Below are 9,325 nucleotides of genomic sequence, written 5' to 3' on the forward strand. Positions count from 1 at the left end.
AAAAGAGGTTGAAAGAGGAAGGTTCTTCAGATATAGAAGGAATATAAATATTTACTATCTGCTTCCATTCTCCTTAACCTTACTTCTATACAAATGCTTAGCACAGAATATGTTTAGTACAAGCCATAGTAACTATTACTATCATTATCTTAAAATGATCACATATAATTTTTTGATTCAGGATTTATGCTAAGCTCTGTCCTGTGCCCTTGGCTATAATTAATAAGATTATGATCAATACTTCTGGAGAAAATGAATTCCACATGTACACCAACATTTGGGTGTTGGGTAAAGAAGTGTTTCTTTTTTCTTTTTTTTTTAATGGTAATTGTTAAGCACTATTGTGCCAAGCATTGTACTAAGTGTACTAAATACAAAATAATCAGGTTGGACACAGTCCCTAAACCACATGGGGCTCACAGTCTAAGTAGGAGGGAGTATGATTTAATTTCCATCTTATGGATGAAGTAACTGAGGCCCAGAGAAGTTAAGTGACTTGCCCAAGATCACACAGCAGACAAATGGTAGACCCCGGTCCTCTTACCCCCAAGCAGGTGCTCTTTCCACTAGGCCACGCTGCTTTGTGACTGTCATTGCCTTGGTGTGCTAACCCATAGTTGTGTTTACTATGAATTTTGGGGTGTACACTAAGTTTGTCAATGGGTTCTCACCCAGATAGGGAATGAAGGATTGAAGGGTGAATCTAGAACTAAAAGGAATGAGAAGATCTGTGGGCAGTAAGCAGCGCATAAGCCACCTCTTAGGTCATTTTTTTCTCTTCTTTTTTTTCTCTTTCTACTGGCCTGTCTCAGAAAATTGGGAGCTTTTGGGGAAGAGTAGTTTCCAATTTCCTGCCCAGTACCCCTGTGGACCAAGATTTTAGGAGGTAAAACAGGTTCCACTAAAAGCTCTGGATTCAGAGTCCAGAGAGATCACACTGACACAATGACAAGAAGAAGGTATGAGGTGTGGAAAAATGTTAGGGAGGGAGATGCTCATGAAAATCTGGATTTTATTATAATTCCAGACCCATTCCTGCTGGGCAATTTTTTAACTATGTGCTCTTCATCTTCTCTCAAAGTGGAGAATAAAGCACTATATTATATACTCTCTTCTGGATGTCCTTGCTGACTGGCAGACACCTGCTTGGATTAGGCTTGGTCATTGTTCCCCCAGTAGCAAACTGTGCCAGCCTACCCCAGAAAGGAAAACAGGATGTTCCAATACAGAGAAGTGGAAATCCGCTCTTTGTTATAGGATTGCAGTTCAAATCTCCACTTCACTGGATTTGCCCCAGAACCATGTTCACCCTGAGTTCTTAATAATAATAATAATAATGATGTTGGTATTTGTTAAGCGCTTACTATGTGCAGAGCACTGTTCTAAGCGCTGGGGTAAACACAGGGGAATCAAGTTGTCCCACGTGGGGCTCACAGTCTTAATCCCCATTTTACAGATGAGGGAACTGAGGCACAGAGAAGTTAAGTGACTTGCCCACAGTCACACAGCTGACAAGTGGCAGAGCTGGGATTCGAACTCATGACCCCTGACTCCAAAGCCCGTGCTCTTTCCACTGCGCCACGCTGCTTCTTCACCCAACCCTCTTAGTTATGGGAATTCCTAGCTCTTCTCCCACATTGTCTAGGCTGTCAGCTCACTGAGGACAGGGAATGTGTCTGTTCTTGTTGTACTGTACTCTCCCAGGGACTTAGTACGGTGTTCTGCACACAGAAAATGCTCAATAAATATGATTGAATGAAACCCAGGCTTGCTCCACTTGCCTGTTTCCTTTGGGTCTTCCTCTCTCTGTTTTTGCATCTTTTAAAAATGTTTTTATGAGTAGCTGTGGACGGGTGGCTTCCTCCAGATTCACAAGAAAGAATAGGGAAGAGGACTAGGTAGCAAACTCATTGTGAGCAGGGAATGTCACCACTGTATATGACCAAAACTGAGCTCTTCATCTTCCCTCCCAAGCCCGGTCCTCTCCCTGACTTCCCTATCACCGTGGATGGTACAACCATCCTTCCCATCTCTCAGGTCCGCAACCTCGGTGTCATCCTTGACTCGGCTCTCTCGTTCATCCCACACATCCAATCCGTTATCACCCTTTCCTCTCCACCCAAACGGCTACCTTACTGCTACAGGCTCTCGTAATATCCCGGCTGGATTGCTGTGTCAGCCTTCACTCTGATCTCCCTTCCTCCTCTCTCTCCTAGCTCCAGTCTATTCTTCACTCCTCTGCCCGGCTCATCTTCCTGCAGAAATGCTCTGGGCATGTCACTCCCCTTCTTAAAAGCCTCCAGTGGTTGCCTATCAACCTCTGCTCCAAACAAAAACTCCTCACTCTAGGCTTCAAGGCTCTCCATCACCTTGCCCCTTCCTACCTCTCCTCCCTTCTCTCTTTCTACTGCCCACCTTGCATGCTCCGCTCCTCTGCCGCCCACCTCCTCATCGTCCCTCGGTCTCACCTATCCCACCGTCGACCCCTGGGCCACGCCCTCAAAACGTCAAAACCCTACTTAAAGCTCACCTCCTCCAAGAGGCCTTCCCAGACTGAGCTCCCCTTTTCCCTCTGCTCCCTTTACTCCCTCCTTCACCTCTCCGCAGCTAATCCCTCTTCTGCCCCCTTTCCCTCTGCTCCTCCCCCTCTCCCTTCCCTTCCCCTCAGCACCGTACTCGTCTGCTCAACTGTGCATATCTTCATCACCCTATTTATTTTGTTTAATGAAATGTACATCACTGTGATTCTGTTTATTTGCTATTGTTTTAATGAGATGTTCTACCCCTTGACTCTATTTATTGCCATTAGTCTTGTCTGTCTGTCTCCCTCGATTAGACTGTAAGCCCATCAAAGGGCAGGGACTGTCTCTATCTGTTACCGATTTGTACATTCCAAGTGCTTAGTATAGTGCTCTGCACATAGTAAGCGCTCAATAAATGCTATTGAGTGAATGTATTCCCTCAACTGCTCAGCACAGTGTTCTGCAGAAAGTTAATTGTTCAATGAATACTATTAATTGCCTGTTTGACTGAGGGCTGTTTGGAATTAAAGACAGCTATACAATCTACCAAGCAATCATATTTATTAAGCACTTATTGTATGTGGAACACAGTACTAAGCACCTGGGAGAGTACAGTATAACAGAGTTGGTTGACACATTCCCTGCCCACAGCGAGCTTACAGTCTAGAGGGGGAAACAGATATTAATAGAAATATATAAATTACAGATATGAGGGAAGGGGGAAAAAAGGGTACAAATCCAAGTGAAAAAGTGACACAGAATGGAGTGGAAGAAGAGGCAATGAGGATTTAAGCAGAAAAGAACTACTGGAGGAGATGTGATTTTCATAAGGTTTTAAAGGTGGGGAGAGTGATGGTCTGTTGGATATGTAGTGGGACAGGGGCAGAATGTGGGCTGGAAGTCAACAGCAACATAGACTAGATTTAAGTACAATGAGTACGTGAGCATCAGAGGAGCAACATGTGCAGTCTGGAATGCAGTAGGAAAGCAGCGAAGTAAGGTAGGAAGGGGGAAAGGTGATCGAGTATTTTAAAACCCAGGGTAAGGAGTTTCTGTTTGATGCATAGGGCCACCACTAGAGGTTCTTGAGGAATGAGGAAACATGGACCTCATGTTTTGTAGAAAAAATTATTCAGGCAGCAGAGTGAAATATGCAGTGGAATGGGGAGAGATAAGGGTCAGGATGGTCAGCAAGGAGGCTGATGCAGTACTCCAGACACTAAAGGAGAGGTGCTTGGATTAATGTGGTAGCAGTTCAGGTGGAGAGGAAGGGAGGATGTTAGCAATGTTGTGAAAGTTGACCTGACAGGACTTGGTGATAGATTGAATATGTGGGTTGAAAGAGAGAGATGAATCAAGGAATACACCAAAGTTATGGGCTTGTGAGATAAGGAGGATGGAGGTGCTGTCCACAGTGATGGGAAAGTCGGGGGGAAAGGAGGCTTTGGATGAAAAGATGAGTTCTCTTTTATTTTTGTTAAATTTGCGGTGTTGACAGAACATCCAGGTTGAGATGTACTGAAACAGGAGGAAATGCAAGGCTGCAGAGAGGGAGATTGGGACTCGTCTGCATAAAGATGGTTATTTAAACCATGGGAGTGGATGAGTTCTCCAAGGGAGTGAATGTAGAAGCAGTATAGAAGGGGACTCAGAACCGAGCCTTAAGGGGTTCCCACATTTAGGAGGTGGAAGGAAGAGAAGGAGCCTGTGAAAGAGACCAAGAAGGAGTGACTAGAGAAATAGGTGGAGAACCAGGAGAGGAGAGTGCCAGTGAAACGATGGTTGGATATTTTTTCCAGGATAAGGGGCTTGTCGAGAGTGTTGAAGGCAGCTGAATGGTCAAAGAGAATTACGACTGAGTAGGGGTTGTGGGATTTGGTATACATTCAATCATATTTACAGAGAACTTCCTGGATGCAGAGCACTCTACTAACGTTTGGCAAGAAGGAGATCATTGGTGACCTTTGAGGGAGCAATTCCTGTGGAATGAAGAGAGCATAATCTAGAATCAATCAGTCAATGTTATATTTATTGAACACATTGTGTGCAGTTCACTGCACTAAGTGCTTGTACAGTAATATAGAACAGAATCGCTAGCACAGTTCCCTGCCCACAAGGAGCTTACAGTCTAAGGGAGAGATGGATATTGATATTGATAAATAAATTATAGATATGTACCTAAGTGCTGTGGGTCAGTCAATCATATTTATTGAGTGCTTACCGTGTGCAGAGCATTGTACTAAGTGCTTGGGAGAGTACAATATAACAATAAATACACACGTTCCCTGTCCACAATGAGCTTACAGTCTAAAGGGTCTGAAGGTCTGTGAGTCTGAAGGTAGGGTGAATAAATGGTGCAAAACCAACTGAAAAAGTGACACAAAAGGGAGTGGGAGAAGAGGAAATGAGGGCTTAGTCTTAGAAGGGGAAGTCCTCGTAATAAGGTCTGAAAATGGAGAGAGTGATCATCTATTGGACATGAAGGGGGAAAGAGTTCCAGATCATAGGCAGCACATGGGCAAGAGGTTGGTGATGAGATAGATAAGATTGATTATTCATTTATTTTTGTCCATTGTGTGTCTCCCCCTCTAGACTGTAAGCTTGTTATGGGCAGGGAATGTGTTTATTTTATAACTGTACTCTCCCAAGAGCTTAGAACAGTGTTCTGCACACAGGAAGCGCTCAGTAATTATGATTGATTGATTGAATGAATGAATAAATGCACTAAATGAATGAATTAATGAATGAAATGAGTAAATTGTTATTAGACCCACACATTCAATCCATCACTAAATCATGTTGGATCCACCTTCATTCCTAACGTAGCTAAAATACACCCTATCTTCTCTATGGAAACTGCTATCACGCTAATACAGTCATTCATCCTATCCTTAGATTACTGCATCAGCCTCATTGCTGACATCCAGTCTCCTGTCTATCACTGCTCCAGTCCATATTTCACACCGCTGCCAGGATCATGTTTCTACAGAAATGTTCAGGACATATTACCCCGCTCCTCAGAAAAAACTCCAGAGGTTGCCCAACCCAACTACCTCTGCATCAAACAAAAACTCTGCACAATTGGCTTTAAAACACTCCACCACCCTTCCTTCTCCTACCTCATCTTGCTTCTCTCTTTCTACAACCCAGCATGCACACTTCAGTCCTTTAGTGCTAACCCTCTCACTGTCCTCAGTCTCACCTGTTTTGCCGGCTGACCCCTAGCCCACATCCTACCTTTGGCCTGGAGCGCCCTCCCTCCTAAAATCTGACAATTACTCCCCATCACCCCTTTCCTTAATTCCCACTCCCTTCTGCATTGCCTGAACTTCCTCCCTTTGCCCTTCCCCACTCCCATCCCAACAGCACTTATGTACATATATGTAATATATTTGTTTTGATGTCTGTGTCCCCTGCTCTAATAATAATAATAATGATGTTAATTTTTAAGCACTTACTATGTGCCGAGCACTGTTCTAAGCACTGGGATAGCTACAAGGTAATCGGGTTGTCCCACATTGGGCTCAGAGTCTCAATCCCCATTTTATAGATGAGGTAACTGAGGCACAGGGAAGTTGAGTGACTTGCCCGAAGTCACACAGCTGACAAGTGGCGGAGGTGGAATTAGAACCCATGACCTCTGACTCCCAAGCCCATGTGCTTTCCACTAAACCACGCTCTTGACTCTTGACTCAGGGCATATGTCTTGTTATTGCTGTATTGCACGCTTCCAAGTGCTTAATACTGTGAGCTACACACAATAAGCAGTCTAAAAAAAGAAAGAATGAATGAATGAATGAATGAATGAATTAATTAATTAGAGGAGTGGAGGGTGCAGGCTGCATTATAACAGGAAATCAGAGAGGTAAGAGAGAAGGGGGCAAGGTAATTGAGTATTTTGTAGCAAATGATGGTATGGAGTTTCTGTTCGATGAGGAGGTAGATGGGAAAACATTCTAGGTCCTTGAGGAGTGGGGAGATGTGGATTGAATGGTTTTGTAGAGAAAATGATCTGAGTAACAGATCTAGGTACGTACTGAAGTGGTGAGAATTAGGAGGCAGGGCGGTCATCAAGGAGGCCGATGCAGTATTCAATGCAGATCTGGATAAGTGCTTTGATCAGCATGATAGCAGTTTCTGATGGAGAGGAAAAGGCCAATTATAGCATTGTTGGGACATTCGAACTGATGGGAGTTTGTGACAGATTGAATATGTGGATTTCATAAGAGATGAATCAAAGACAATGCAAAAGTTACAGGCTTGTGATACAGTGAGGTTGGTGATGTTGACTACAATCCCCCAACCTTTCCATCAGTGAAGACAGCAACTGCATCCCAAGCCCTTAGTGCTGTGCTCTGCACACCGTAAGTGCTCAATAATTAGGATTGATTGATTGATGGAAAAATCAGGGGAAGAACAGAGTTTAGGTGGGAAGAAGAGGACTCTATTTTGGACATGTTAAATTTGAGTGGGCAGCAAAACATCCAAGTAGAGGTGTCTTGAAGGCAGGAGGAAATATGAGTCTGCAGGTCAGGGTTTGAGAGGTATATTTGGGAATCATCAATATACAGACAGCAGTTGAAGCTATGGGAGTGAATGACTTCTCCAAGGGAGTGGGTGTAGATGGAAAATAGAAGGGAATCCAGAATGAGACTTAAGGATGTCCCACAGTTAGAAGGAGGGAGGCAGAGAAGGAAGACAGGGGAGCAGCTAGAAAGAAAGGAGGAAAACCAGGAGTAGACAGCATCAGTGAAGCCAAGGTTGGATACTGTTTGCAGGAGAAGGGGATGGTCGACAGTGTCAAAGACAGCTAAGAGGTCGAGGTGGATAAGGATAGAGTAGGAACCATTGGATCTGGCAAGAACAAGATGATTGGTGATCTCTGAGAGGGCAGTTTCTGTGGAGTGAAGTGTGTGGAAGCCAGGTTGGAGGGTGTCAAGAAAAGAACTGGAGGAGAGGAAATGGTGGTAGTAGGTGTTTACAATTCGGTCAAGCATTTTGGAAAGTAATAGAGAGAAGGAGATGGGGAAATAACTGGAGGCAATTTTGGAGTCAAGGGATGGTTAGGACTGGGAATCATCAACATGTTAGAAAGCAGTCAGGAAGAAGACATTAGAGAGTGAATGCTTGAATATGAGATTAGGAAAGGAAGAAGCGAGGGCAAATGTTTTGATAAGGTGTGAAGGAATGGGGTTGGAGGTTCAGGTTGTGGGATAGATTTTGAGAGGTGGAGGGAGATCTCCTCTTGCGATTTTTCTGGGGAAAATGGGAGAGTTGAACAAAAGACCAGAGGAGGGAGGGAGAAACGAGAGGCACAAGAGAGATTTTAGGGAGATCACACTTGATCATATCAATTCTCTCAGTATAGTATGGGGCCAGGTCATTAGGAGCAAGAGATTGTTTGGAAGGGGCGTGGAGAGGGACGGGGGTTTTGTTGAGGGAGTTGAATGTCTGAAAAGACTGCTTAGGACAATGAGCAATGGAGTCTCTATGAAGGAAATGATTTTTCTGGGAAGAGAAGAGTTAAAGCAGGCAGGGATGAAGTGAAGATAGACGAGGTCAGCCTGATACCTGGATTTCTTTCAGCAGCAGTCTGCAGCTTGTGTCCAGGATCGAAGGAAGTGGATGGAGGAAGTGATCCAGGGCAGTGGATTAGTGGTAACAGATCAGCAAAGAGTTAAGGGAGCAAGTGAGATGAGGGGAATGAATGCGTCAGTAGAGAGGGTGGAATTGAGGATGCAAGTTTGGTCATCAAAGGAAGGTAGTTTTGGTTTGGAGACAAAATGGGACATGATGATTTGAGAAAATTGGTGTGGATGAAAAGATAGGAGGTCTCTGTAGGGGAACCTGGTAGATTTGCAGGCAGGGACCATGTGGGAGAGCAGGCAGGTGAAGAGGTGATGATCAGATAAAGGGATTTCAGAGTTTGTGTCGGTAGAGATTTTTTGATGACTAGAGATGATATCGAGTATGTGTTCAAGTTGGTGAGTGGATGAGATGGGGTGGAACAGATAGACAGTGGAGTTGAGGAATGAGAGGATGCATGCAGTGGAGGGGTCATCAGGAACATCCACATGGACTTTGAATCCCATAAGGATCAATGTAGGGATGGAGAAAGAGAGAAGGAATGTGAAGAAGAAATCAAATGTTTCAGGAAATTGGATGTGGGGCCTGGGGGCCGATAGATGATCATGATTACTAACTGGCTTGGCTTGGGTGGTAGAGGTGAATGATGCTGGCTTCAAAGATAGGAAAGAGAGGGATGGGGAGCTGGAATAGTGTGAAAGTGGCACTAGGGAGTGAGAAGGAAGCCCACTCCTCCCCCTTTCCAAGTGAGTCTTAGGGAGTGAGAGAAAACGAGGTCCCCTCTGGAGACAGTGGCGAGACAGTGTCATTTTGGGAGAGCCAGCTTTCAGAGATCGTGAGAAGGAGGAGTGACTGGGTGAGGAACAGGTCGAGAATGAAGAGAAGCTTTACCCAATCCAACTGTAATTTGTTTTAATATCCATCTCCCCATCTGAACTGTAAACTCCTTTTTGGAAGGGATTATCTACACCTCTTTTGTATTGTGATCTTCCCACTCGTGACAACTGTCCTTTAATAGTAGTTATCGAACGCTTACTATGTGCAGAACACTGTACTAACATCTTGGAATGTACCATTCGGCAACAGATAGAGACAATCCCTGCCCAATGACGGGTTTATAATCTAATCCGGGGAGACAGATGGACAAAAACAAGACAACATAATCACGATAAATAGATTCAAAGGGATGTACACCTCATTAAGAAAATAAATAAGGT

Source organism: Ornithorhynchus anatinus, chromosome 12, assembly GCF_004115215.2.
Source record: "Ornithorhynchus anatinus isolate Pmale09 chromosome 12, mOrnAna1.pri.v4, whole genome shotgun sequence".
Lineage (NCBI taxonomy): Eukaryota > Metazoa > Chordata > Mammalia > Monotremata > Ornithorhynchidae > Ornithorhynchus > Ornithorhynchus anatinus.